Source organism: Choloepus didactylus, chromosome 11, assembly GCF_015220235.1.
Source record: "Choloepus didactylus isolate mChoDid1 chromosome 11, mChoDid1.pri, whole genome shotgun sequence".
In the NCBI taxonomy this organism is placed as follows: Eukaryota; Metazoa; Chordata; class Mammalia; order Pilosa; family Megalonychidae; genus Choloepus; species Choloepus didactylus.
Window position 1 is genome coordinate 20,922,773 of NC_051317.1, and position 27,921 is coordinate 20,950,693.

General features: G+C 42.0%; 1 pseudogene; it reads right to left on the bottom strand.

Annotated features, from left to right (window-relative positions):
- Nucleotides 1-416: 416 nt before the first annotated feature.
- LOC119506559 lies at nucleotides 417-26,415 on the bottom strand (annotated as a pseudogene).
- Nucleotides 26,416-27,921: the final 1,506 nt, after the last annotated feature.

Below are 27,921 nucleotides of genomic sequence, written 5' to 3' on the forward strand. Positions count from 1 at the left end.
TTCTGTTGGGTAAATTCTGTGAATAAAATTGCAGGCTCTTTGTTAAATATGTATTTAATTGTATGAGAAACTTTCAAATTATTTTTCAAATTTCCAATTTACATTGCCACCAAGAATGCAAGGAGAGTTCCAATTAGTGCACATGCTTGCCAACAGTTGGTATTTCCCACCTTTATTTTTTTTTAATTGTAGCTATTTAATTGGTGTATAGTGGTATTCATTATGATTTTAATTTGTTTCTCAAAGAAATAATGAAGCTGTCCATCTTTTATTGCGAGCTTATTGGCTTTTCTTTCTCTTCTTTTGTGAAATTCCTGTTCAAATATTTTGCCCTGATTTTTTTAAAATTGAAATTTAATCAAGATAATTTTAGATTCATATTCAGTTGTAAGACAGAGCCGGTTTGAACACTTTGACTAACTTCCCCAGTGATAACATTTTGCAAAACTGTAAAAGACGACCTTGCCCAGGCTGCACCTCTGAACCTCGGGCACCGTGGTCTGCTGAGCTGGGGCTCCTTGGCCCAGGTGGTGGGCAGGCGGGAGCACGTCCCTGTAGCTCGCTGGTTGGCTGAGACCCTGCTGCAGGGTGTGACAGGGAGCGATTCCATGCCTAGAGAAGGGTCGTAGCTGTTTTGTTTGCAGAAGCCTAGATCCAGCACATAAAATGTTGCCTTCGATGGTGGGCGACGTGTCCCCAATGCTTGTGGCTACCACCACCTTTCGCGTCCCAGGACGTGTGGGCTGGAAGATGCGAGCCTGCGCGTCAGAAGGCAGGTTTGGGGGGAAGAGGCAGCACCAGACGTTCCCGGATTTTGGATCCCAGGCGGCGGCAGCGATGCTGGAGCATCTCACAGGCAGCTTCAGTCTCCTCCAGTCCTCCCAGGAACACCAGGATATCCCCAGGGGGCCGGGTCACGTAGATCTGCAGCACAGACAGGCTTCCAGGTGGTCAGCCTCTGGAGTCTTGGTGTAGAAGACGTCAACCGGAATCCTGCGTCCAGGGATCTGGAAGACAGGGGCATTTTCAAAGAACGTGGAACAACGGGCAGTGTCCAGGGTGGCTGAAGCCACCAGGGCCTTGAGCTCAGATGGGAAGCACGCGGCATCCTAGGTGAGCCCCAAGAGGCTGTCAGTGTGCACTGTCCGTTCGTGAGCCTCATCCACCATCACCACACTGTAACTGGTGGGGTCAGACTCAAAGAGGCAGCCTGGGAGAAGCACCCCGTCTGTCACAGGGCGCAGAACGGTTAGCGCTGACGTGCAGGCCTCAAGACGGATGCTGTTGCCAACTTCATTCCCGAGCTTCACACCCATCTCCCGGGCCACCGGGTCACCACGCCATGGCGGCCACTCTCCAGGGCCGGGTCCAGGAAATCTTCATCCCCTTCTTTGTGTAGCCCTCCACCAAGAGATACTGAGGCATCTGGGTGGACTTTCCCGAGCCGATTTTGCCCTCAATGGGCTCCTGGGAGGCGGTGTCTGGGGCCCGAACTTCAGAGGGGCTGCCCCCAGCCCTACCTCTCCCCAGCGCCGCTGCTCCTCCCCAGGGGCGCCCGCTCTTCCCCGGGTCTCCCGGGGCATATGGAAGCGCCACGTGGCCTCCAGCTGCTCCTGCGGCCCCCGGGCGCCAGCTCTCCCCAGTTGCCGCTTGTATTCGCGCTCCTGCCGCTCAGCGCCACCTCCTGGAGGAGGAACGCCTCAGCCAGCTCTGCTCCAACTCCTCCAGCTTCTTCCGCTCTTGCTTGGCCTAGTTCTCTGGGCGGGATTTTTTTTTTTACCCCCCCGCAACTCCGGGCCCCTGGCTTTGCATTCCTCTGCAGCCAACCTGAGGCCTTCTAGCCTCTTCATAGGCTCTCTCTGATAAGTCCAGGACCGGGAACCCCAGGCTTACCCAGCCAAGGGCCCCATCCTGTTCCCGAAATGCCCAGATCCCGGAGCCCAGTTTATCTAAAATGCACTCCAAACCATTTTGCTGTGCACGCGCTGAAACAGGGACCCTGAATTGTAAGCGACCGCCAAACACAAAAATTACCCTGCAAAGGGAATCAAAGTGAGCAGGAACAACAGAAAAGAAACACCAGACCCAAAAAGAAAGCGAGAGGTCTGTCCTTCACCAGGTCGGGCAAATGTTCTGGGCCCCACCTATCGCAGTAAAGGACCAAGTAGCTAGTTTGCAGTCCCTAATTTGAATGTTTAAATAGCCAATGGCAATAGTTAATTAGAAGTTGCTGATTTAGATGGTTACTAACCAATCACCATATGCCAACATCCCAAACATCCTTGTCTCCACCTCCCTTTGATTTTAATAAAAACCCACGTTTCTCTCGTTCGGGGAGGCAGATGTGAGACTATTCCCCCGACCTCCGCCGGCTTACTTTGCAATAAAGCTCTTTCTTTTCCCCCGAAGTCTGGGTGTCTCTTTTGAGCTCAGGGCGCATCAGGCGAGCACCCACCTTCCCTCCAGAGCTCCGCGAGGCCGCCTCTGTCTCCCGCCGGAGCCGCTCGGGGAAGGCGTCGGGTTCCTGCAGGTCCTGCAGCGCTGGGGCTCCGATGGCGCCCACACTCCTCCCACTCCCGCTTCTCCCGGGGCTGTCTACGCCCTCTGCTTTCCTCCTTTTTCCCTTGGCGGTTATCCTTCTCCTGGCCTTGCTTCCTGAGGCTGCTTGCGTTTCTTACACTTCCTCTGAAGGTTGCTCCCAGCCCTCCCTGCTGGCTCCTCACTGTTCTCCAGAAACTTGTGTCACCCCATGGGCACAGAGTCAGTCAGTAGACACGGGGGATTTTGAGAAGAGAAGTTTATTTGGCAAAGGCTAGCCCCGAGAAGACAGGACAGTTTCCTCAATTCTGTCTCCCCAAACTGGAGAAATGTCTCATATTTTATAACGTTCAAATAAAGGCAGGTGGGCTTAGGGTAATGAGCAAAGCTGCTTTAAATGATAAAAAAGGTCAAAAACAGTCTAAATGCCCAGTATGCATAGTGATTACAGATTTGGGCTACTGCGCATGTCAGGCGGTCTAACTGATAAGAACTGGCTTGGTTCAGCAAGATAGGTTAGGAATTTCGGGTGTTCAGTTCTGGATTGACTTATGTGAATCAATAAGGGGCTAAGTGCAAGGGTGCCCGACTTCAGGGGGCTATGTGCAAGGACACCCCGAATTCAGGATTGCAAAACACGATAAGGGGATATCAGGAGTTGTTTTGGTTACAGTGTGCAATTTCAAAGCATAGCAGAGCATTTGGGTTACAGTTCAGCGAGTGTGATTTTTGCTGTTATAATTAGGCAAAGTTTTCTTTTAGGTTAACTGTCATTTTAATTATGCATACCTTGGCAGCTAAAGCCACTTACAGCTAGTCTAGCTGGAGCTGTTGAAAACAAGAACTTCTCTATGAGGTATATAGGTGGGGGTTTCGGAAATCAGAGAAAATGGGAAGTTTTACAACTTAGGGAGGGAGCCGCTTCAGAAATTCGTAGTGGTGTGGTGGGGGAAATGGGTCAGGGTCCCCCTAAAATCCTTGCAACAGGGGTGATACCCCTTAGGTATAAGGGAGGACTTCCAGGCAGGAAGAAACTTGGGAGCTGTGATACAACACACACACACACACACACACACACACACACACACACAGATGCCATCTTTTCCTGCTGCTGTCTCAGAAAGTTATTACAGACAAAATAAAAAGAAAATCCACAAACTAAGGGATAGGCAAAATACGTTCTCCATTTTTATTAACTGAGAAATTCAGTGGCAGCTGCTTATTTAAAGGCAAAACCTGTTACTTGATGCTCTGCTCTCTGACCTCTAACCCTGCTTCAGAATTCTATGGTTAATTGGATTTTTCAAGCACGATTGTTGTGAAATGAAACATTGTTATTCCAGTTAGCAGCCACAGGTGGTTCCGTATCACTAATTTCTTGTAGCATTGTTTTCCATTTCTGAAATGTACCCTGGCACCCAGGCAGCCTAGAGTTTCCTGCCCCAGCTTTCCTGGGGCATGATGGATTAGGATATTTGCCAAATTTGCGATTGATATAAGTAGTCTCTTTCTTTCTATATGCACAGAAATGGCATGTTCTCTGAAATGGCACGTTCCTTTGATACCTGGCTTGTTCTCGTTAATTAGTAAATTAAAGACTTGGCATGCACTTAAAATCAATTTGTCTAGTCAATTTTGGATTTTAACAAAAGGGCATCTCCTCCATCTAGCCTGACAGAGGCATCCTATGTAGCAGTAGGGGACATCATGACTCGATCTTGACTAGCCAGAGAGCTAATAAATGGCCTGATATGTAAAATATAGCCAATGTCCCATATTTGTAGAAGATCCCTGCAAATCAACTATACTTGGGGAGCAAAGTTGTGAATTATCAATGCGTGTTTTTTAAAAAATTTTTATTCTGGTAACATTTACACAAATTAAAATTCCCCCTTTTAACTGCATTCACATACATAATTCAGTGCTTTTAAGTACATTCACAATGTTGTGCTACCATCACCAGCATCCATTACCAAAATTTGTCTATAAACCCAAAGAGAAACTCTGTAGCATTTAATCATTATCTCTTCATTCCCTATCCCCCACCCTAGCCCCTGGTAACCTTTATTCTAGTTTCTGACTCTATGAATTTGCTCATTCTGATTATTTCATATCAGTGAGATTGTACGGTATTTGTCCTTTTGTGTCTGGCTTACTTCGCTCAACATGGTGTCTTCAAGGTTCACCCATGTTGTCACATGTAGCAGAACTTACTTCTTTTTGTGGATTAACTCTATTCCATTGTATGTTTGGTAGTTTGGAGCTGTGCACCTTAGAAAATCAGGTTCTCGAGCTTAATTCATTCCTGTGGGTGTGAACCCATTGCAATAGGGCCTTTTGATAAGGTAACTTCAGTTAAAGTGTGACTCAATTCTATGGGGATGGGTCTTAATCCTATTGTTGGAGTCCTTTATAAGCACAATGAAATTCAGACAGAGAGAGGGAAAGCCACAGGGAGCAGCCAGAAGCTGAATGTCAACAGAATTCCCAAGAGAAGGGAGAGGCCAGAAGAGGGAACCATGTGCATTGCCATTTGACAGAGGAGCCCAGGAACAAGGATCAGCAGCAGCCAGCCCCAGAGTGCCACAATCTTCAGGGAGAAAACATCACTTTGATGATGCCTTGATTTGGACTTTTTCCTAGCTTCAGAAGCATGAGCTAAAAAATCCCCACTTTTTAATGCCAATCCCTTGTATGTTATTTGCTCAAGCAGCCAAGGAAAGTAAAACAGGTATCACTTCCATTCAACTTTTCATACTTTGACTACAAATATATGTTTTCAAGTACAATATACATACTGTTTTATGAGGCTTTGAAATTTACATGACTAGAATCATGTGTGCAGACTTTTGTGCAAATAGCTTTTTTTCATTCACCATATTTTTGAGGTATATTTAAGTTGAAACACATAGATCCAGTTTTATATATTTTCTTTATTTCGTTTAATCTGCAAGTCTTATGCTTCCAGATATTTAAGTCAGAAAACCAACTGCTATATTCCATTTTATAATATACTGTGACATCTATCTATCCAATATATCCATTCTATTGACAGCCATTATATTTCAAAACTTTTACTATTAAAAAGAAGGCTATAATGAATATCTTTATATATATTTACTTAAATATTGAGTTTCTTCATATTCAGAAATAGAATTATTGGGTAATAAAATATGCACACTTTTGATTTTGTGCGATAGAGCCACTAGTAGTGTATGAACGTTCCCAATTTTTAATATTCTCATAAACACCATTATAAAGCTTTGAAATTTTTACCAATCTGATGGATATAAAATGGTACTACCTTGTTATTTTACTTTCAATTTTCCTAATTACTGAATTTAAGATTAAATTTTAAGAGTGAATTTATTTTTAAATGTTTATAGTCCAGTCTGGTTTCTTCTACTATGAATTTACTATTTATAGCCTTTGTTCATTTTTATTGGGGCTTTGTCTCTTAATGATTTGTAAGAGTTCCTTATACTGGGAACCTAACCCTGTTTTGGTTACATTTATTATAAATAACCCTGTTTGGGTATATTTATTATAAATGACTAGTTTTATAACTTTGTTTATGGTATTTTGATCAACAGAAGTTTTACATTGTTATATAGTCAAATTTACCCATCTTTCTGTTTATGATTGTACTTTGTTTTTTGGTCTTGTTGAAGAAATATTTTCTATCCTGATATTTAAAGATAGTCTCCTAATTTGCTTTCTAAAAGTTTTAAAGTCTCACTTTTTATGAAAAGGCTTTTAATCCACATTGAATTTACTTTGTAGAGGCAGGTACCAAATTTTAACATTATTTTATAAGACTGGCCAATTAGTCCAGCACCATTTAATCCATACTTTCTTCACTTATTTGTAAAGCTATTTCCAATCATACACCAAATTTCCTCCATTTAAGCAGGTATAATTCTGGGCTCTCTATTCTACTCTATCGATCTGTTTGTATATGAAATCTTGACATCTGGTAGAGTGAGATTAGCCATCTTATTCTTGTTTTTCAAAGTTGTCTCCACTTTCTTTGTCCTTTATGGCCTCATATGAATATAAGAATCAGTTTTTCAAGTTCCGTGAAACACCCTTATTTGGTATTTGGATTGTCAGTGCTTTAAATTTATTGGATGGAATAATTGCCATCATCACACTGAGTCATTGCATCCATAAATAAAGGAATTCCTTTCTGTCAACAAAATTAAATAATTTTCTTCATGAATGTTTTGTACATCTTCTGTTAGAAGGATTTCCAAAGGGACCTTAAAGAATTTTTAAAGCTTAATTTTCATTTTTTTTCCAGAGACTAGAGTTTCTTTAGTCTTTACGGACTCAGAGCCTTACATGGGCTTTGGCAGAGTTTGTGGCAGCACCCACAGGTCTAAATTGGGGTGGGGGTGTTCAGTCCTTCCAGGTTTCCAGAGAACAGTTTCTGATCACCTTGCTGTGAATGACAGATCCTGCTCACCGGACTGCTACACAAAACCTATAGCTAATATCATCCTTAACGGTGAAAGACTGAACAATGTTTCCCTAAGTTTGGGATCAAGGCAAGGATGTCCATTCTCACCATCCTTGTTCAACATACTACTAGAAGTTCTAGCCAATGAAATAAGGCAAGAACAGTAAATAAAAGGTTAGAAAGGAATACGTAAACCTGTCCATGTTTGCAGAAGACATAGTTTTCTCTGTAGACAATTACAAACAACCTAATAAAAAACAAAACAAAAAACAATTAAATGAACCCGACTCCAGACCTAGTAAAAGAGTTCAGCAAAGTTGCAGGATAAAAGATCAGCACACAAAAATCAAGAGCATTTCTATATGATAACAATAAATATGTGAAAATGATTTTTAAAATGCAATACCATTTACAACTACTCCAAAGACAGACTGGGCCCAGTTTAAACTGTTTATCTTTATTTCCAGGGTAAATTTGGCAGAAGTTCAATAAAATATTTGTACAATTAAAGTAAAATGATTGAAAAAATTGTTCCAATGCTATGGCCATCATAATCTACCAGGTGCTTTGAATCTGGTGCATTTGTTACCCTCTTTCCTTCTGCAGTTACAAAACAGATAAAATAAATACTGATCTTTTCCTCCTTATCTTTTCAAATACAAATAACAAACAAATGGAAAACACTGGAAAGGAAACCATCCAACATTTGGACACACACACAGACACATACACACAGGGAGCAGGTATTTTCATTTCCTTCATCATACAACACAATCCTAGGGTTAGGTGAAGAATTCTTAGACTTGACATCCAAAGCATGATCCCTAAAAGGGAAAACTGATAAATTGGACCTCACTAAAGTTAAAAACTGCCCTGTGAAAGCTCATGTGAAGAGGATGGAAAGAGAAGCTACAGACTGGGCAAAAGTATTTGCAAACTACATGTGCTAGTTTGGATGTATTATGTCCCACCAAAAGCATATTCTTTGATGAAATCTTGTGGGGGCAGATGTATTAGTGTCGAGTAGATTGGAATCTTTTGAGTGTTTCCATGGAGATGTGACTCAATAAACTGTGAGTGAAACATTTGATTGGCTAATTTCCATGGAGGTATTACCCCGCCCATTCAGGGTGGGTGTTAATTGGATCTCTAGAGTCTATAAAGGAGTTCACAGACAGAGGGAACTGAGACAGCTGTGAGTGACATTTTGGAGAGGAGCTGTGGCTAAGAGAGGACAAAACACCCCAAGAACAACATTTTGGAGAACACCATTTTGAAATGCTACCTGGGAGCAAGTGGATGCCAGCAACATGCCTTCTGAGCTAACAGAGGTTTTCTGGATGCCAATGGCCATCTTTCGGTGAAGGACAAACTTCCCCCAATAAATTTTGCCTGAAAGCACAGCGTACCCGATTGTTGATGCCTTACCTTGGACACTTTATGGCCTTCAGACTGTAACTTTGTAACCAAATAACCCCCCTTTGTAAAAGCCAATCCATTTCTGGTATTTTGCTTAATGGCAGCATTAGCAAACCGGAACACTATATATCACTAGCATCTAGAATACACAAAGAACTCTCAATACTCAATAATTAAAAAAGCATAATAATCCAGTTCAAAAATGGGCAAAAGACAGAAAGAGACATTTCACTGAAGAAGACATATAGATGGCACATAAGCACATGAAAATAATTCCAATATCATTAACCAACAGGGAAATGCAAATTAAAATCACAAGGAGGTATTCCTATACATCTATCAGAATGGCTGAAATTAATAGTGAAAACCCCAAATGCTAGTGATAATGTGGAGAAACTGAATCACAATTACAATGCTGGTTGGTATGTAAAACGGTATAAGCACTCTGGCAAAAAGTATGGCAGTTTCTCACATAACTAAATATGTGCTTACAAAATGCACTTTTGAGTATTTATCCCAGAGAAATAAAAAGTTACGTTCACAGAAAAACCTGCACATGATGTTCATAGCAGCTTTATTCATAATAGCCCATATCTGAAAATAGTCTAGATACCTTCAACAGGTGAGTGACTAAACAAATTGTGATACACCCATACAGTGGAATACCACTCAGCAATAAAAGAAAAAACTATTGAGACATGCAACAACTTGGATGAATCTGTAGGGAAATATGCTTTGGAAAAAAAACCTATCCAAAAAGATTGCATTTATGTATTATTTTTGAAATGACAAAAGATTCATCAAGGAGTCCTCCCACAAATAAATCCCATGCTTGGAGCCCCTTCTTTGTTGCTCATGACTGCCTACCATGTGGGTCCCACCCTGATCTCCTGCAGTTTCTGCCCGAAGAACTTCAGGAATTTGAGCAGGGAAGGTTTTCTCCTGGGGATGACTACACAGCTCTGGCACAAAGTAAAGTTGTGTGTCTCTGTGCAGAAACTAGGGGACCACATTGCTCTCATGCCCTGGAGAGTGAGCCCAGCACCTTCTGAATCTCCCATCATGCATTTCCCACCCATTGCAGCAGGCATCTTCTGACTTCTTCTTGTACAGTGTATGATCAAAGCAGCTGCCCAAGGCCAGGGCCTGGCAGGACCAAGGTGTAGCCACAGTATAACCCTGGGAAGGTGGCAAGCCTGCTGGTGGCCTCAGGGTGAGCAGGAGATCTTGGAAGCTTGGGTGGGGGGGAGGGAAATTTAAGGTCTGTTGTGATACGTGGAAGCCTTATTGCCCATGTGCTCTTGTCAGTGAGAAGACAACATTTTGAACTTCATCTCCTTTTCTCCCTTAAGCTGTCTCAATTTCCTTAGGACTCTAGCAGTGAGCAGTGGGGAGTCATTTATTGTTTCCCTAAAACTCTGACAATGCCTTCAAACCTAGGTAAATCTAGATTAAATCTGCAATCTGATCCATATGATTCAGTATTTTAAACATATCAGCTCTTAAGTAGATCTGTACATTCAATGCACTTCCATTCAAAATATCTACCAAGATTGGAGAAAAGCCCTAGTCTTCCATTTAAATGAGAAACAAAAGCCCAAGACTATGCAAGAAACATCTGTAGAAAAATAATCAGATAGGAAGTCTTATCCTGCTACCAAGCAAGGTTTATGAAGCTTTACAGTAATCAAAAATGTGGTATGGGTTTCAAGACAGACAAAATAGCCCATTGGAAAAAAATATAAGGTCTAGGAAAGACTTAGCATTCATGAATGCCTTACTTTTAATAGAAGGGGTACCATACATCAATTAGGAGAGAAGTGATATTTTAATATATAGGGCTGGGGAACTTGGCTAATTGATTGTTTAACTTAATTAATTATTTAATACGTGATAGTAATAAACAACACTTCCAACACAACTGGAAATATGATGGACATCTGATCAGGAATGGAAAATAGTTACAGTTATCCCTCACTATTGCAAGAACTTTACGTAGATATTTAACTGTTCTAACCACCCTAGGAGGTAGGTAGATCATATCCTTTTTGCCATTTTACATGTAAACTTTTTGGTAAGACAGGAAAGAAGAAGCAAATAGATGGAGACTTAGGTTATTGCCATCAATGGGAAGACTCAAAATCATAAAGATATCAATGGTTTCCAGATTATTATCCATGCAATTCCAGCTAAAACCTCAATAGGGTTTTCAAGGAACTTCATAATCTGAATGAACATTTATATAGAAGAGCAAAGACCTACAAAAAGTCATGACACACTTGAGTAGTAACATGGTGAACTTGTCCCTAAGATTTTGAGATTTGTTATAAAGATAAAATGATTGAGTCCATTTTGTTTTGGTGAGGGAGATACAAATAACCAATAAAATTGAGGAGAGCATGGAGAGGCAGGATGGCAGCATAGAGAGGAGTGGAAGCTAAGTAGTCCCCCTGGAACAACTACAAAAAAACAGAAACAACTAGTAAACAATCCAGAATAACTGTGGGGGGACAAACGAGACAATCCACTCATCATATACCAACCTGAATTGGGAGGAATGCCTGAGAACACAGCATAAAATCTGTAAGTAAAACCTGCGGATCCAAGTCATGAGATCCCCTCCCCCATAGCCCAAGCTGCAAAGCCTCATGGTGCCAGAGAGAAGCTCTCTCCCAGCAAGCGAATATAGCTCAGCTGAGCTCCAACTGGGGTTTTAAGTAGCGAGTGTGAACTGCTCACTACAGGTACGCATCCCCAAAAAACAGACAGAGGCTTTGGGTGACGACTGACCTTGGAGAGCCGGAGGGTAGCCTTGGACTGGGTCTGAAGGGGACTATCTGTTTCTTTTTTGGCTCAGTGGAGAAAGCCCCAGTCATATTCAGTTTCCAGGGCTGTGACTCGGGGAAGGGTGGAGACAGCACAAGCAGAGAGCGAGACCATTGAAATGCTAATGACTCCACCTGGGGGTTCTGTCTTCTCTAGGAGGAAAGGTGTGGGGCCCTTTCCATTCAGAACCAGACCCCAGAGCCTGGGGGAACGCAGCCATACCTCCTCACATCAGTCAAGAATTATAGGCTAACAGGCATCACCTGCTGGGCAGAAAAGCACAGTGACCTGAGGCATCAAAAGGTGGAGCAATTTTCTAAGACACACCCTCAGGGAAACCAGATACTGAATATTTCTTCCCTCTGGGACCTTGAGCCTGTTCTGGTCTGGGAAGACCTGATTGGGGTAACCAAGAAAACCATGCCTAGACAACAGAAAATTACAACCTACACTAAGAAAAACAGAGTTATGGCCCAGTCAAAGGAACAAACATACAGTTCAACTGAGATACAGGAATTTAAACAACTAATGCTAAATCAATTCAAAAAGTTTAGAGAAGATATTGCAAAAGAGATAGAGGCTGTAAAGGAAACACTGGGCATATATACGGCAGAAATCAAAAGTTCAAAAAAAGAACTAGTAGAATCTATGGAAATGAAAGGCACAACACAAGAGATGAAAGACACAATGGAAACATACAACAGCAGATCTCAAGAGATAGAAGAAAACACTCAGGAACTGGAGAACAAAACACCTGAAAGCCTACACGCAAAGGAGCAGATGGAGAAAAGAATGAAAAACTATGAGCAACGGCTCCAGGAACTCAAGGATGAAACAAAGTACAATAATGTACGTATCATTGGTGTCCCAGAAGGAGAAGAGAAGGGAAAGGGGGCAGAAGCAATAATAGAGGAAATAATTAATGAAAATTTCCCATGTCTTATGAAAGACATAAAATTACAGATCCAAGAAGCGCAGCGTACTCCAAACAGAAGAGATATGTATAGGCCTACGCCAAGACACTTAATAATCAGATTATCAAATGTCAAAGACAAAGAGAGAATCCTGAAAGCAGCAAGAGAAAAGAGATCCATTACATACAAAGGAAGCTTAATAAGACTATGTGCGGATCTCTCAGCAGAAACAATGGAGGCAAGAAGGAAGTGGTGTGATATATTTAAGATACTGAAAGAGAAAAACCGCCAACCAAGAATCCTGTATCCAGCAAAGCTGTCCTTCAAATATGAGGGAGAGCTCAAAATATTTTCTGACAAACAGACAATGAGAGACTTTGTGTACAAGACACCTGCCCTACAGGAAATGCTAAAGGGAGCACTACAGGGTGATAGAAGACAGGAGTGTGTGGTTTGGAACACAATTTTGGGAGATGGTAGCACAACAATGTAAGTACACTGAACAAAGGTAACTATGAATACGGTTCAGAGAGGAAGGTGGGGAGCATGTGAGACACCACAAGAAAGGAGGAAAGATAAAGACTGGGACTGTGTAACTTGGTGAAATCTAGAGTGTTCAACAATTGTGATAAAATGTACAAATATGTTCTTTTATGAGGGAGAACAAGCAAATGTCAACCTTGCAAGGTGTTAAAAATGGGGAGGCATTGGGGGAGGGATGCAATCAGCATAAACTAGAGACTGTAACTAATAGAATCATTGTATTATGCTTCCTTTAATGTAACAAAGGTGATATACCAAGGTGAATGCAGATAAGAGGGGGGGATAGGGGAGGCATGTTAGACACTTGACATTGGTGGTATTGTCTGATTCTTTATTCTACTTTGATTTAAGGTTGTTTTTCCTTTTGCTGCTTCCTAGCTGTCATTTTTTTTTCCTCTTTCTTTTGCCTCTCTACCTTCTTTGACTCTCCCTCCTGCCTTGTGGAAGAAATGTAGATGCTCTTATATAGATAGCGGTGAAGGTGGTGAACACATAAATGTATGACCATGCAGAGAACCATCAATTATTTACTTGGGATGGAATGTATGATGAGTGAACAAAACCATATTAAAAAAAAAAAATGAGTTGATGACAAAACCTCGAGGGCAATATACTGAGTGAAATAAGCCAGACACATAAGGACAATTATTGCAGGGTCTCACTGATAAGAACTAATTATACTATGTAAACTCATAGACATGAAATATAAGGTACCAAGATATAGGACGAGCCTTAACAATGGGGAGTGGCTGCTTAGTATGAGCAGAATGTTCAATTAGGATGAACTTAAATGTTTGGAAATGAACAGGGGTGTTGGTAGCAAGATGTGAGAATAACTAACAGTGCCAAATGGTGTGTGAATGAGGTGGAAAGGGGAAGCTCAGAGTCATATATGTCACCAGAAGGAAAGTTGGAAGTCAAAAGATGGGAATGTATAAAACTGAATCCTATGGTAGGCAATGTCCATGATCAACTGTACAAATACTAGAAATCACTTCCATGAACCAGAACAAATGTATGACAATACAATTAGAAGTTAATAATAGAGGGGCATATAGGGAAGAACTATATACCTATTACAAACTATATACTACAGTAGTAGTATTTCAACATTTTTCCATAAACAGTAACAAATGTGATATACCAATACTACAAGTCAACAATTGAGGGGGGTTGGTTAGGGATGGGGAGGATTAGAGTTTCCTTTTCTTTTTTTCCTTTTTCATCTTTCACTTTACTTCTTGTCTGGAGTAATGAAAAGTTTCTAAAAATTGAACAAAAATTAAGTGTGATGGATGCACAGCTGTATGAGGGTACCCAGGGGCAAGTGATTGTACACTTTGGATCTTTGGATAATTGTATGGTATCTGAACAATCTCAATAAAAATGAAAAAAAATTGAGAGAAAACAAAAAAGTATATACATGCACACACAGATGTATATAAGATATACAACAGAAGAGTTACAGTAGAACCATAGAGAAAGATGAATATTTTCAATTAGAGGGACCAATTAGCTATATTGAAGTGTTATGGAATCCCACCAGTTGTTGAATTTAATGGCTGTCTTTAGACTTGAATTTCCTTGTGCTGGTTGTAACTTTGTCCAGGAGTTGTGTCTGGCCATTTTAAGGCTTTGTTTCCCTGAAGGAGTGGAACCCACCATCATCTTCCAGACCCAGAGCCCAGCAGAGCTGCAGCGTCAGCCTCATCAAACAAGCCAGAATTTCTATTTCTGGTCCAGGGAGATGGTTTGCTTGTATTTCAGAGCAAACATGTCATTTAAGTTTTCCCTTTTTATATTTCTGCAGTCATTGCTTTGTGTTTGAGCAGCATGTGTGACCATGTTCTGACCTTCTAGTATCATCTTGACTGGATATCTCCCCCCACTCTCTTTCTAGCTCAGCTGTGTATTTAGAAGTTTGTTTTTCATTTGCATAGGGAGTTGGAGGGAGGGACTGAGCAAGGGAAGAGAAATGACCACTAGATGGCAGTGTTGTAAAACAAGCTGCTTATTGGGGTGGCTTTGACAGGCTGCAAGGAAAGGTAAATGCCTCCTAGCAGGGGACCTTCCAAAAGCTAGGGTAGGAGGAGGGAGGTGGGGAGTAGGGGGTGAGGGTGAGTGGAAGGTGCCAGAAAGGGTAGAGGGCAAGGGAAACTCCTGGGGGAGAGGGGAATTCAGAGGGAGGAATTCAGTGAGTAGGTGACGTGACTCATTCATTCAGCATGGCAATAGTTTGTGATCAGAGAGCTCTGAGGGGCTGAAGTGGCTTGGGGTCTTCTAACCACAGGGGTTTTATTTTATGTATGGCAAGCAGATGTCGGGCAGACTTTCACAGTGTATGCAATGCAGGGTGGCTCTGAATGATTAAAAATTGCTTATTTAGGCTAATTTCAAAGCATTTGGGTGTGTAAGTATTTGAGTTGGGTGCCGATGGATTTTGGGGCAACAGTCCCAGACAGCTGTGATCAAGAAAATAGAACACAGGTTAAGGTGCAGATGCCATCTTTGGTTCATTTATATAACATTGTGTTGTTCAGCATGTGAATGTGTTAACTTGCTGTGCCTTCTGACTGGACCCAGAAATCCCCAAACATGGATATTATTTACCCTGCCAGTCTGGACCTGTGGACCACCTGAGCGGCTAGGCCCTGCTTGATCACTTCCCAGAGGTGGTCTTGGGAATCTTAGGTTTACTAAGTAATAATTGTAAACATGTCTTTTTGAATGCTAAGATACACGAAATATGAGAAGTGCTGGCAGCCCCAATGTGCCAAGGCATGGGTGTGTGTGACCATTTTGGTTTTAGTAACATGATTTTGATTGAGGGTAGAGCTAAAGAAAATAAAAATTAATTCATTGTCTTGGACTTAAGCATTATTTTAGTTTTAAAAATCTACTATTAGATATTGTTTTCTTGGGTGTTACTCAGATGTTTTTATTTTTTTTTATAATTTTTATTGGAATTGTTCAGATACCATACAATTATCCAAAGATCCAAAGTGTACAATCAGTTGCCCCTGGTACTCTCATACAGCTGTGCATCCATCACCACACTTAATTTTTGTTCAATTTTTAGAAACTATTCATTACTCCAGACAAGAAATAAAGTGAAAGATGGGAAAAAGAAAAGAAAAAAAAAAAAAGGTTAAGAAAAAGAAAAGGAAACCTGAATCCTCCCATATCCCTAACCAACCCCCCTCAATTGCTGACTCGTAGTGTTGGTATAGTACATTTGTTACTGTTTAAGAAAGCATGTTGAAATACTACTAACTGTAGTATATAGTATGCAATAGGTATGTATTTCTTCCCTATATGTCCCTCTATTATTAACTTCTAGTTGTATTGTCATACATTTGTCCTGGTTCATGGAAGAGTTTTCTAATATTTATACAGTTAATCATGGATATTGCCCACCATAGGATTCAGTTTTATACATTCCCATCTTTTGACTTCCAACTTTCCTTCTGGTGACATATATGACTCTGAGCTTCCCATTTTCACCTCATTCACATGCCATTCAGCATTGTTAGTTATTCTCATATCTTGCTACCGACACCTCTGTTTATTTCCAAACATTTAAGTTCATCAGATGTGTTTTTACTATTTACATCTCCAGGAATAGCACTGGAGGCAGCTCTAGTTCTCTTTTAATTTTGGGAAAGCAACCACACTCTGTGAATAAGAAACAGTAAAACCTGAGAAGACATGCATGAAATATTCATCATGCAGCATTTTCAGCCAAGTTCATCTGGAACATGTAAAGGTGGGCATAGCAATTGCCATACTTCACAGCAATTAGACACACAAATGGTAAGAAGTTCCCAAATCAATGAGCGCTCAGCACAGCTGAATCAGTGGCTTACATTTCTTTTCCTTTTTGCTTTATTATATGTCAGTGGTCACTTTATCTCTGATTGCATATGATTAATTATAAAGACATCAGAGTGACTCCAACTCTAGACCCAGAGTGCTTGAGGGCAAGGAATGTGTTGTTCATCCATGTCCTGAATACAGCGCCTGTCACTTGGCTGTAATTCAGCCACTGTTTGTTGAATGAGTGAATGAATCCCATTTTGTCTTCTTGCTTGCTCTGAGAGTCCTATGGGCTGCCTCTCCTCTCTGGATACGGCACAAACCAGTCTCTGGAGTCGGCAGCCCACTGGCTGGAGTTGGAGCAACACCTTCCTCTAAGTGCTGGGATTCGTCCTCCTTCCTCATTTATTAAGAGCCATGTTTTGGCCCCAGATGCAGACTGGGATGTAAAGGAGGTTCTCCAGGGTCGCCAGCTCTCCGGTCCCCTCTGCCCTGCCAGGGTCTTGTGAGCCACATATGAAGGGAAGTGAATGTCCTGGCTTTCCTGAAATCTCTCCCCACCCACACCCCTCAATACAGGAACTGCTCCAGAATGATTTATCCTCCTTAAAGAATAAAACTCTATGATTTCTAAATTTTCTAAAATGAATATGTAAAGGCTTTGCAAACAGAAAAAGAATGATTAAAACACACACAGACAGATGCACAGGTTCTCATTCTCTCCCATGAGTCTTGGGAAAGTTAAGCTGGTGGGGAGGTTAAGAGATGTCGTACATTTTTGTGTGATTTCTTTAACGTTATTTAAAAAACCTGTCTGAATTTGATTTCACGAAATGGGATATTTTTTAGATTGCTCAGGAATGTAAAGATTCACACATCACAAAATAAAATATAGAAATTTATTTGATTCATGTTAAGCCATGTCAATATTCTGGTTCTTCTGTCTTTGTATATACGTTGTATATTTTGAAATGCCTGAATGGTTATATGATTTTGAAAAAGATCTTATCTTTAATACGGTTAAGTGAGCACTATTTTTAACTTCTGTGTAATGAAGTGAGTGCATCACTAGGTGGCAGTGTTACACTGCTCAGAGCAGGTCTGGGCACTGCTGAGGTCCTTGATTTTTTTTTTTTTTTTTTTTGAAATAAATTCAAAATTATAGGAACAGCTGCAAAAACAATACTAACCCCATACACAGAATTCCATTATACCCTGACAGCCCTCCCCCAATAGCTCAATACACCAACTTTAACATGCTGTCACATCGCTATTTCTTTCCCTCCCTCCCTCACTCCCACCCTATCACCCATCATCTATTGCTCTGTCTTCTGACCATATGAGAGCTAGCTGCACACAGCCTTGAACATACACTATAATTCACGTATACACTTCCCATGAACAAGAACATTCTTTTATGCAGTCCCATTAAGCGAAGCTATGAAGTACAAGAGATTCAACAATGATACAAAGCTTACATTCTATATTTCCTTTTCCTTATGTCTCCATTGTGTCCTTTTGAGCCACCTGTCCTCTATCCTCCAATCCCATCCAAGTTCATCCTTGGCATTCAACTGTCATCTATTTAGGCTGTCTTTTTTTTTTTTCAGTTGTGGAAACATATATACAGCCTAAATCCTCCCATTCCACCCCCTCCCTAGCCTTCCATTAGTGGGATTAATCACATTTAGAATGTTGTAATGCTCTTTCCCACCATCCATTACTAGAAATTTCCCTTCACCTCAAACAGCAACCCTACACTCATTTCTTAACTTCCCATTGCCCCTTCCCCCATTTCTCTTAACCCAAACTCTACTTTTCATCTCTATGGTTATATTCTCTGATAATTTCTTTGTGTTTACTGTGGGGCTTAAAATTAACTTCTTAAATCCTTATCAATCTTGTTTTTCTTTGATACCACCTTCACTTCAATAGGACACATAAACTATGTTCCTATACTCCTCCATTTCCCCACCTTTATATAGTTGTCTAAAATTACATATTTTACATTGAGTTCAAAACCACTGATTTGTCATTAGAGTTTGTGTATTTTTTATCATGTAGGAAGTAAATAGTGGAGTTACAGTTCAAAAATTATTGACTTCTATTTGCATTCCATTGTGGTTGGAGAATGTGCTTTGAGTAAATTCAATTTTTTTTTTTTTTAATTTCATGAGGCTTGTTTCATGTCCCAGCTTATGGTCCCTTCTGGAGAAAGATCCATGATCACTGGAGAAAATGAGTGTCCTGGTGATTTGGGATGTAAGGTACTATATATGTCTGTTAAAATTCTCTATATCTCTTTCTCCATTCTTTGTTTCTCTGTTGCTAGGGCTCCCTTTAGTATCTGAAGTAGGGCAGGTCTTTTATTGTCAAGCTCTCAGCATTTGTCTGTGAAAAATTTAAGCTCTCCCTCAAATTTGGAGGAGAGTTTTGCTGGATAAAGTATTCTTGGTTGGAAATTTTTCTCTCAAAATTTTAAATATGTCATGCCACTGCCTTCTCACCTCCATGGTGGCCACTGAGTAGTCACAACTTAGTCTTATGTTGTTTCCCTTGTATGTGGTGAATTGCTTTTCTCTTGCTGCTTTCAGAACTTGCTCCTTCTCTTCAGTATTTGAGAGTCTGATCAGAATATGTCTTGGAATGGGTTTATTTGGATTTATTCTATTTGGAGTTTGCTGGGCATTTATGCTTTGTGTATTTATATTGTGTAGAAGGTTGGGGAAGTTTTCCCAAACAATTTCTTCGAATACTCTTTCTAGACCTTTACCCTTCTCTTCCCCTTCTGGGACACCAATGAGTCTTAAGTTTGGAGGTTTTATTTTATCTATCATATCCCTGAGATCCATTTTGATTTTTTCAATATTTTTATCCATTCTTTCTTTTGTTATTTCATTTTCTGTTCTGTGGACTTCTAGGACACTGAGATGTTGTTCAGCTTCCTCTAGTCTTGTATTGTGAATATCCAGAGTCTTTTTAATTTGGCCAACAGTTTCTTTTATTTCCATAAGATCTTCTATTTCTTTATTTACTCTTGCAATGTCTTCTTTATGCTCTTCTAGGGTCTTCTTTATGGCACTTATATCCTGGGCCATGGTCTTTTTGATGTCCTTTAAATCCTTTGCCATGTTTTCATTCCTCAATTGCAGTTCTTTGATTAATTGTGCAAGGTACTCTGTCTCTTTCGATATCTTGATTTTTGTGTTTGGAGTTGGAGTCTCCATATCATCTGATTTTATCATATGCATTAAGATTTTCTGTTGTTTTTGGTCTCTTGGCATTTGCTTTGCTTGATAGGGTTCTTTCAAGTTGTAAAAAAAGATACCTATCTAATTTTTCAGAAACACAGTTTAGTGGTGTACACTTTCTCTAACCCACAGCTGGCATCTGTGAGTCACCTATACCCAAGTCAGTTCTCCACCATGTCCCCATGGTGTGTGGGGAAATGATTCTTGTGGGGTTCAGTTGGAGAACTCAGTTTGGGTGTGTTGCTAGAGCCGTCCACCCTGAATGTGGGGCATGTGTACGGGTGGCCAGGGAGGAAGGACAGCTTTAATATTCAAATCCCCCAGGTTTCTGGAGATTCAAGGTCGCCGCAAGAGTCTAAGCCTTCATTTCATTTCAGCCCCAGACCCTCTCTCTCACTGTCCCACAAACCACCAGACTTGATGTAGTGTCCCTGGGTTCTTCGAGCGGGTCCCCCCGCCCAGCTGTGATCCTCCAGAACCTCTGCTGAGGGAATGCCGTGCTACGTCACCAGTGTGCGCCGTCCCTCAAGGGAAGCCCTGGGCCACCGGGCCACGCTGGGGCGCTTTCAGCCTGATGCAAAGATGGCCAGAGTGTCTCCACACTCCTTTCCTAACACAGTTCCTCCTTCCCAGCTCCGGGACAACTGGCGGGGCTCTGGGCTGTGGGCACGGCCCTGGGCAGGAGTTTATCCAGCTCTCTGGGGAGCCAACTGCTAGCCGTGGGGTTTCTTTCTGCTTCTGGCTCTCCCCTCCATTCCCCGGCCCCAAGGGTATCTGCAGTGGGCTATCTTCCAGGCCAGACACTGAGAGGCTGGCCGAGCCCCCTCTTGCTGTGCTTTACTGCATGATTCCCACTATCGCAACTGCAGCCACTCCTGGGTTTTTTGCTTTTTTTTTTTAAAAGAGCCCGTCGGTCTCCAAATGCCAAACCTTGGCTTCCCCAGACTGCCGCATGGCTATGGGTCTTCCAGCCAGCTTACTCACTCATTTCAGAACACAGGCTCCCAGTTTCACAAAGTATACGGCCCCTTTGGAACTAGCAGACCTCGTCCAGCTGGCGCATCACTGTAACCAGTATTCTGGGTCACTTCCTGGTTTTTATCTAGTGTTTTTCATGGAGGTGTTTTTTTTCCCTGTCTCACCTAGCTGCCATCTTAGTTTCCCCTGTGAGGTCCTTGATTTTTAAAATGGGAAATCAAATTGGAATTTGGTGGAAGTGAGTGCTTTTGAATACCTCCATGTTCAAGTTCTAGAGCAGTTATGAATAAAACATTCAAGACAAAAAATATATAAGAATACTAATTCTAAATAATTCAAATAGAAGTTATTCACTGTCCTTTTTATAATGCTTAGTATTTTCAGTTCCAATTCTATGTATGGGGTATGTAAGTGTATGAAAACTGTATTAAAAGAGAAAGCAGGGCTATCTAAAATCAAAGAACATGCACATATATGTGTGTATAGACATACATATATAGATGTTACTCTTGGAATTTTAGAAGAAAAAACAATGATCTCTTTTGTCATAAAATAGCATTGCATTTTTCCATGTTTCTCTCATTTCCTTAGCTACTCAAGAAGTAGCAAGCTGTCTCAAAATTCACTTAGTAGAGTGTTTTTGTTGTCTAAGCATTTGCTGATTGCAAAATTGGTGACTTAGACTATCAGGAATGTAAGAATACATGTCAAATTGCTTTAGAAGTTTCTGTCATGGTAACATTGTTCTACCATCATAAAAAATCCAAAAGCCTTTGTTTGGAATAGATTTCATGAGAATCCATTTGTCTGTAATTTTACCTTAAAAACAACCAAAAACTCCAATGCTTTTTTTCTTTTGGTGGTTTTTATTTGTAAAGTCTGTGTCATTGTCTATGATATATATGTGAGAATTCAATGCACTTATTTTACTGATAGCATCTTAAAATAGTCACCCTCTGTTGGGTTCTCAGCTGCCATTTCCCTGAATGGGGAATGAATGGATGGTGCCATCCTTTCCCTCAGCTGTGGGAGGTCCCTCACTGCATTAAGGGGCAGTCATTGTTGGCAGAGCACTGAGAAGCTCTGATAAGTGTGGGGAAGGATTGAATCTGCTAGCTTAACTAGCCCATTCCCACTCTGTGTATAAGTGGATGGAGGAAGAATGAAGCATGGGGTGAAAACTTGGCAGGAGCCTGGGAAATAGAGGACCCCAGAGGATGAACTTTCCTTATCCATCCCACAGGGCCCCAAAGATCTGCCTCTCTTTGCAGAGATCAAGCCATCCATCCGATGATGTTCAGATTCAGGAAAGCTTTGGGAGCTGGTTCTCTAGTCTCAGACGGCAAAAGCCTTGCCCAGGTGAGCTCTCTAGGCAGGGGTTTCTAAGTGATCCTGCAGAGCTCCATGCCAACAAGACTTAGAAGGACCTGTTCAGAGCACTCAAGGGTTGTTTTAGTTTGTTACAGCTGCCAAAATGCAGTATAACAGAAATGGATTGGCTTTTAACCATGGGAATTTATTAGCTTACAGGCTTACAGTTCTGAGGCCATGAAAATGCCCAAATCAAGGCATCATCAAGTGATACCTGGACTCCCCCATCAGATGGCAAAGCCCACGGCATCTGCTGGTCTTTACCTTCTCTTTTGGGTTTTGCTGCTTCCAGCATCTGGCTTTAGTGGCTTCCTCTGATACTAGGGGGAATTAACTTCATATTCTCACACAAAGAGAAGGATTAGTAATTAGGGGAAGAACCAATTCCCCAGGGGCTTTAAATTTGGAATATACTCAATTGCTTTCCCTTGAAAAACTGTATTCACTATTTGAAAGCAGTTTTCAAGCTTCTGAGTCAACCTATTTACAATACTTTATCTTCAATTATTTTTCATCATATGCTTCAAGGAATACATTTTCAATTTCCTGCTCAGTCCCTGTGTACACCCATGGATATCCAAGGTAAGTCATTTTAGGGTTGAAGTATATGTAGAACAACAATACAATACTATATTCCCCCAAATATTTCAGGGACAAATATTTGCTCCTCATCACACCTTGCATTACCCATTAACTTGGAAATAGATCCTATGCTGAATGAATAAAATGAGAATCTGCCATAAATTTAGAAAGGTATGTCTTTTTCCAGAATATCTTTGTGAAAAGAAATCATTAGCAACATTATCCTTTTACTATGGTTTCAATTTACATGTCATTGAGGGGTATGAATTGCCATGAATTCTAATTAAAAAGTCATCATTCAAGCCAGTATTGAGGTAGATTAATTGCTATAGCAAATAGACCCAAACATGCAATGACTTAACACAATAGAAATGTATTTCTTGCTTCCTTGATTCCTAGACAGGTGGTGAGGCACATGTGGGATGCAGTCAGCTCTCCTCGACAAGGTCTTTCCTAGGCTTCTTCCACCATCTCATTGGACTTGGTCCTGATCCACATCCACCCATAGCAGGGAAAGAGTATGGAGCAGCATGAATTTAGGATTTTGATGGAACAGTCCTTGTTTTCCTTTTCTTCACATGTACCTGACACTCCCTTTTTCTTTGAAACCCTGACTTCCCTTAGCTTCTGTGATATCACAACTTCCTAAAGTCATCCTTCCATTCTCCTGGCTTTTCATGGCCTGCTTTCCATATCTCCTCCTCAACCTCTCCATTAAGTATTGACTCTCCTCAAGGCTTGATCCTGTGCCATCTCTTCTTTATACTCTGTTCTCTCCCAAAGTAACTGCATCACAGTCCGTGGTTTCAATTATTACTTATGACTTTGGTTATGACTTACACACATTTATGCCTCTAGTTGGAATTCACTGAGCTCCAGTGGTGAGCCTGGCTGCCCATATGACTTATTCTCCTGCATAACTCAGAGACCCTTCAGACTGTCAGTCCAAAACCAAACTCACTTATCAGTTTGTTCATCTCCCACTGTTTCCTCTTCAGTAATGGGCTCCAGCAGCCATGGAGTCACCTGCAAGTTGCCTTTGGCACATCCTTTTCCCTCACCCCTCCTCTATAATCAATCACCAGATCCTATCCACTTTCCCTCCTGAACATCATTGGCATCAACCCATTCCTCTCCAGGTCACCATCATCCACAACCACCCTCTTCCAAACCAGATCAGTAGCCTGATTATGGCAACAGCCTTGCAAATGCTTCACCCACCTCCTTTCAGCCTCCTTCTCCCAATTCACTCTGCAGACAAAGTGATCTCAGAAATAGTTTATCCTGCTTCCCATGACTAACATGTTTCAATGACCCTCCGTCACCTTTAGTATGAAGATAAGCACTTCTTACCATTGTCTACAAAGCCTTGCAAGCCCTTGGCCCTGTCAGCAGCCTCACCTCCTGCCCACTCCAGCCACAATGGCCTTCTTCCAATTCATCGTCATTATAAGTTCCCGTCACTGAGGAGAACTCTGCAAATCCTGTTCCTTATGTTGAGAGTGCCCATTCTTCCTTCTTCTTCCCCTAGTTAATGCCTATTCATCCTCATCATTTTATCAGGGTAGACTCTGCCTGATTGACAAGATCATATGCTCTCATAGCATCACGCACTTTTCCTTCTCCTCATAATAAGGTTGCAGTTTGATTATCCGATGATCACTTGACAAACGACTGCATCCCTCCATAAACACTTGGAATTTGGATTCTCCTTCATATCTTCCAATGCCCAATACAATGCCCGGCTCAGTGAACATATTTTTGAATGAATTAGTAGAACAGGAGCAAAGGCTTAGCAGAAGAAGGGGAGCAATGCTTGCCTGAAAGGCTGGAAGGGCCCAGTGAGGCTGGAGACTCTAGAGAAGTGAAGGGTACCTGGAGGGAAGTTGTCGAGTAGTTTAGGCTGGAGAGATTGGTGTGAGTCAGGTCCAACAGCCACAATAAAGGGGGAAATGGAAGGTCCCTTGCATTGTTCTTGACAAGGGGGTGATATGATCAAATTTGCATAACTTTGGCTTCCACGGAGACGACACGAGCAAAAGCAACTCTACAGAGGATTTAACAGCAATTCTGTGGTCTGGGAAGTAAATGCTAGTGGCATAGACTAACAGTGATGACAGCAGGAGAATAAGATTGGATTGATTTGAAAAACAGAAAATGAGAAGGACTCTACAAGACTGTGGCCCCTCTCTTTTCCAAATGGCTCTACTGTCACCTACCAATTTCATATACCCAGGACTGTCTTTCTTCAGGCCCTAAAGAATTGAATTTACTAAAAGTTGCCAGGCTGTCATCTCCTATTTCCTCTTGACTATGTGGGCCTTTGAAGATGATGCTCCCCAATAAAGAACAAAAGAGATTCTAGTAGTCCTGCTAACTCCTTGTCATGTGTTAACATTATTCCATCCATCCTCATCATTGCATTAATCACTTAGCTACTCATTAAATTGTAATTGGAAAGTTATCACCATTTCGTATATATGTTATATTTCACAATAAGGAAATAACTGAAACTGTGGAAATGTAACCCATAACATTCTTTGAAATTTACTCTGTAACTACTTGTTAAATTACACTTGAAAAGTTATCACTTCTTTGTAAATATGTCATATTCCATAATAAAAAAAAAGCCCTTTTAATATATTAAATTGTCGATAGCATTTTTGAAATGTCTGAACTTATTCCTGATAGTATTCTTAAGGGTTCATGCTATAACATTTATAAATTATTGCTAATATCAACCCTTTTAAATCCATCCCTGATTAAGCTCCCACCTTTCACCTATTAACATTTTTCTCATACCTAAGCTCAGAGTACCTACCCTTCATTCAAAAGTGTACTGATTTAGCATCCATTTTGTGCTAGACATTTTCTAGACATTGCAGATAAAATGACAAATACATGATTCCTAACTTCAATAAGTAATAGTTCAGTGGAAAAGTTAGAAATGTAAGGATACACAATTAAATGCTGCCTGAAAAATGTACTAGAATACATATGCACATGTTTTAGAATCCCTAAGAACTCTCCTGGGTGGTGTGGAGAATGCTTCACAGAAGACAGGAATTTTGATCTGAATTTTACAAGATGAACAGAAGTTGGACATGCAGAGAACATATGAAAGGCATAGCAGTAAGACAGAACAGCACATGTAAACTCCTGGAATCTCCACAAAAATGTGATGTGTTCAGATTTGTTTTTAAGATAATAACCCAGCGGTCATGTTGGTTTTCTTAGCTATTTCCACTTTTCTTCCTCTTCAGCATCCTTAGGGATACACCATGAATTTCTTTTGTGTTATTAGAATCTCTCCTTGGTGTCTTCCTTTTCAAAGAACCAATAGAAACCAAAGCAGGTAATCTATCCCAAACATGTTGCACTAAACCAACCAGAGGGACTTCCATGAGATTTCACAGATGTGCCCGAAACTGATCTACACAGGCCGTGGGTTGAGTCACGGTAAAACTGGCAGTGGGTCTTCAACAAGACAACTCTTCATATCTGAAAAATACTGTATTCATCAATTCCTAAATCTCTTCAGTAGACAATTACAGCAATTTAAACCACACATCCACAGCAGGGCCTGGGTGAAGCCGTGGATTTAGCACCAGCAGGGCCTGGGCATAGACCTGGCATCAGTGACAGGAGGTCCTGGGCGTAGCTGTGCTTTCACCGTCAGCAGGGCCTGGGTGAGGCATGACTTGAGCGTCAGCATGGCCTGGGCATTGCCGTGGATTCAGCACCAGCAGGAACTGGGCAAAGCCATGGCTTCAGCAACAGCAGGGCCTGGGCATAGCCATGGTTCGGTGTCAGCGGGGCCTGGGCGTAGCTGTGCCTTCAGCATCAGCAGGCCCTGGGCACAGCCATGGCTTCAGCATCAGAGGGGTCTGGGCATAGCCGTGGCTTCACTTTCAATAGGGATTTACAGTAGCCTGGGCTTCGGCGTCCATGTAGCTTTGGCTTCAGCGTAGGCGTAACTTTGGTGTAGCTTTGGCTTCAGCATGGGCATAGCTTTGGCATGTCTTTAGCTTTATCTTTGTCGTGGCTTTGATGTAGCTTTAGCGTTGTCATGGCTTTGACGTAGCTTTAGCTTTGGAGTGGCTTTGATGTAGCCATGGCTTCAGCATCAGCAGGGCATGGGCGAGGTGTGCCTTCAGCGTCAGCAGGGCCTGGGAATAGCCGTGGCTTCAACATCAGCAGGGCCTTGCGGTAGCCTTGCCTTCAGCGTCGGTGCAGCTTTGGCCTCAGTGTCGGCAAAGCTTTGGCGTAGCGTTGGCTTCAGCCTCGGCATAGCGTTGGTGTAGCTTTGGCATGGCTTTGGCTTTAGCTTTGGCCTGGCTTTGACATATCTTTAGCTTTGGCTTGGGTTTGACGTAGCCGTGCTTACAGCATCAGCAGAGTATGTGCATAGCCGTGGCTTCAGCACGACCAGGGCTGGGCGTGGCCGTGGCTTCAGCGCAAGCAGGGCCTGGGAGTGGCTGCAGCTTCAGCGTCAGCAGGGTCTGGGCGTGGCCATGGCTTCAGCACCAGCAGGTCCTGTTTGTGGCCGTGGCTTCAGGGTCAGCAGGGCCTGGGCGTAGCCGTGGCTTCAGCGTCAGCGGGGCCTTGCAGGACCCTAGGCTTCAGCATCGCTGTAGCTTTGGCTTCAGTGTCAGCGCAGCTGTGGCATAGTTTGGGCTTTAGTGTTGGCATAGCATTGGCATTGCTTTGGCTTCCTCGTCGGTATAGTGTTGGCGTAGTTTTGGCTTCAGCATGGCCATAGCATTGCTGTGTCTTTGGCGTAACTTTGGTGTATCTTTGGCACGGCTTTAGCTTTAGCTTTGCCATGGTTTTGACGTAGCATTAGCTTTCGCATGGCTTTGAGGTAGATTTAACTTTGGAATAGCTTTCACATAGCCGTAGCTTCAGCGCTAGCATTGCCTGGGAGTAGCCGTGGCTTCAGCGTCAGCAGGGCCTGGGCATAGCCGTAGCTTCAGCATCAGCAGGGCCTGGTCGTGGCCGTGGCTTCAGCACCAGCAGGTCCTAGTCTTGGCCATGGCTTCAGCTTCAGCAGGGCCTGGTCGTGGCCGTGGCTTCAGCACCAGCAGGTCCTAGTCTTGGCCATGGCTTCAGCGTCAGCAGGGCCAGGGCAAGGCCTTGGCTTCAGCGTCAGCAGGGCCTGGGCGAGGCCTTGGCTTCAGCATCAGCTGGGCCTTGCAGTAGCCTTGCTGTAAGCATCGGT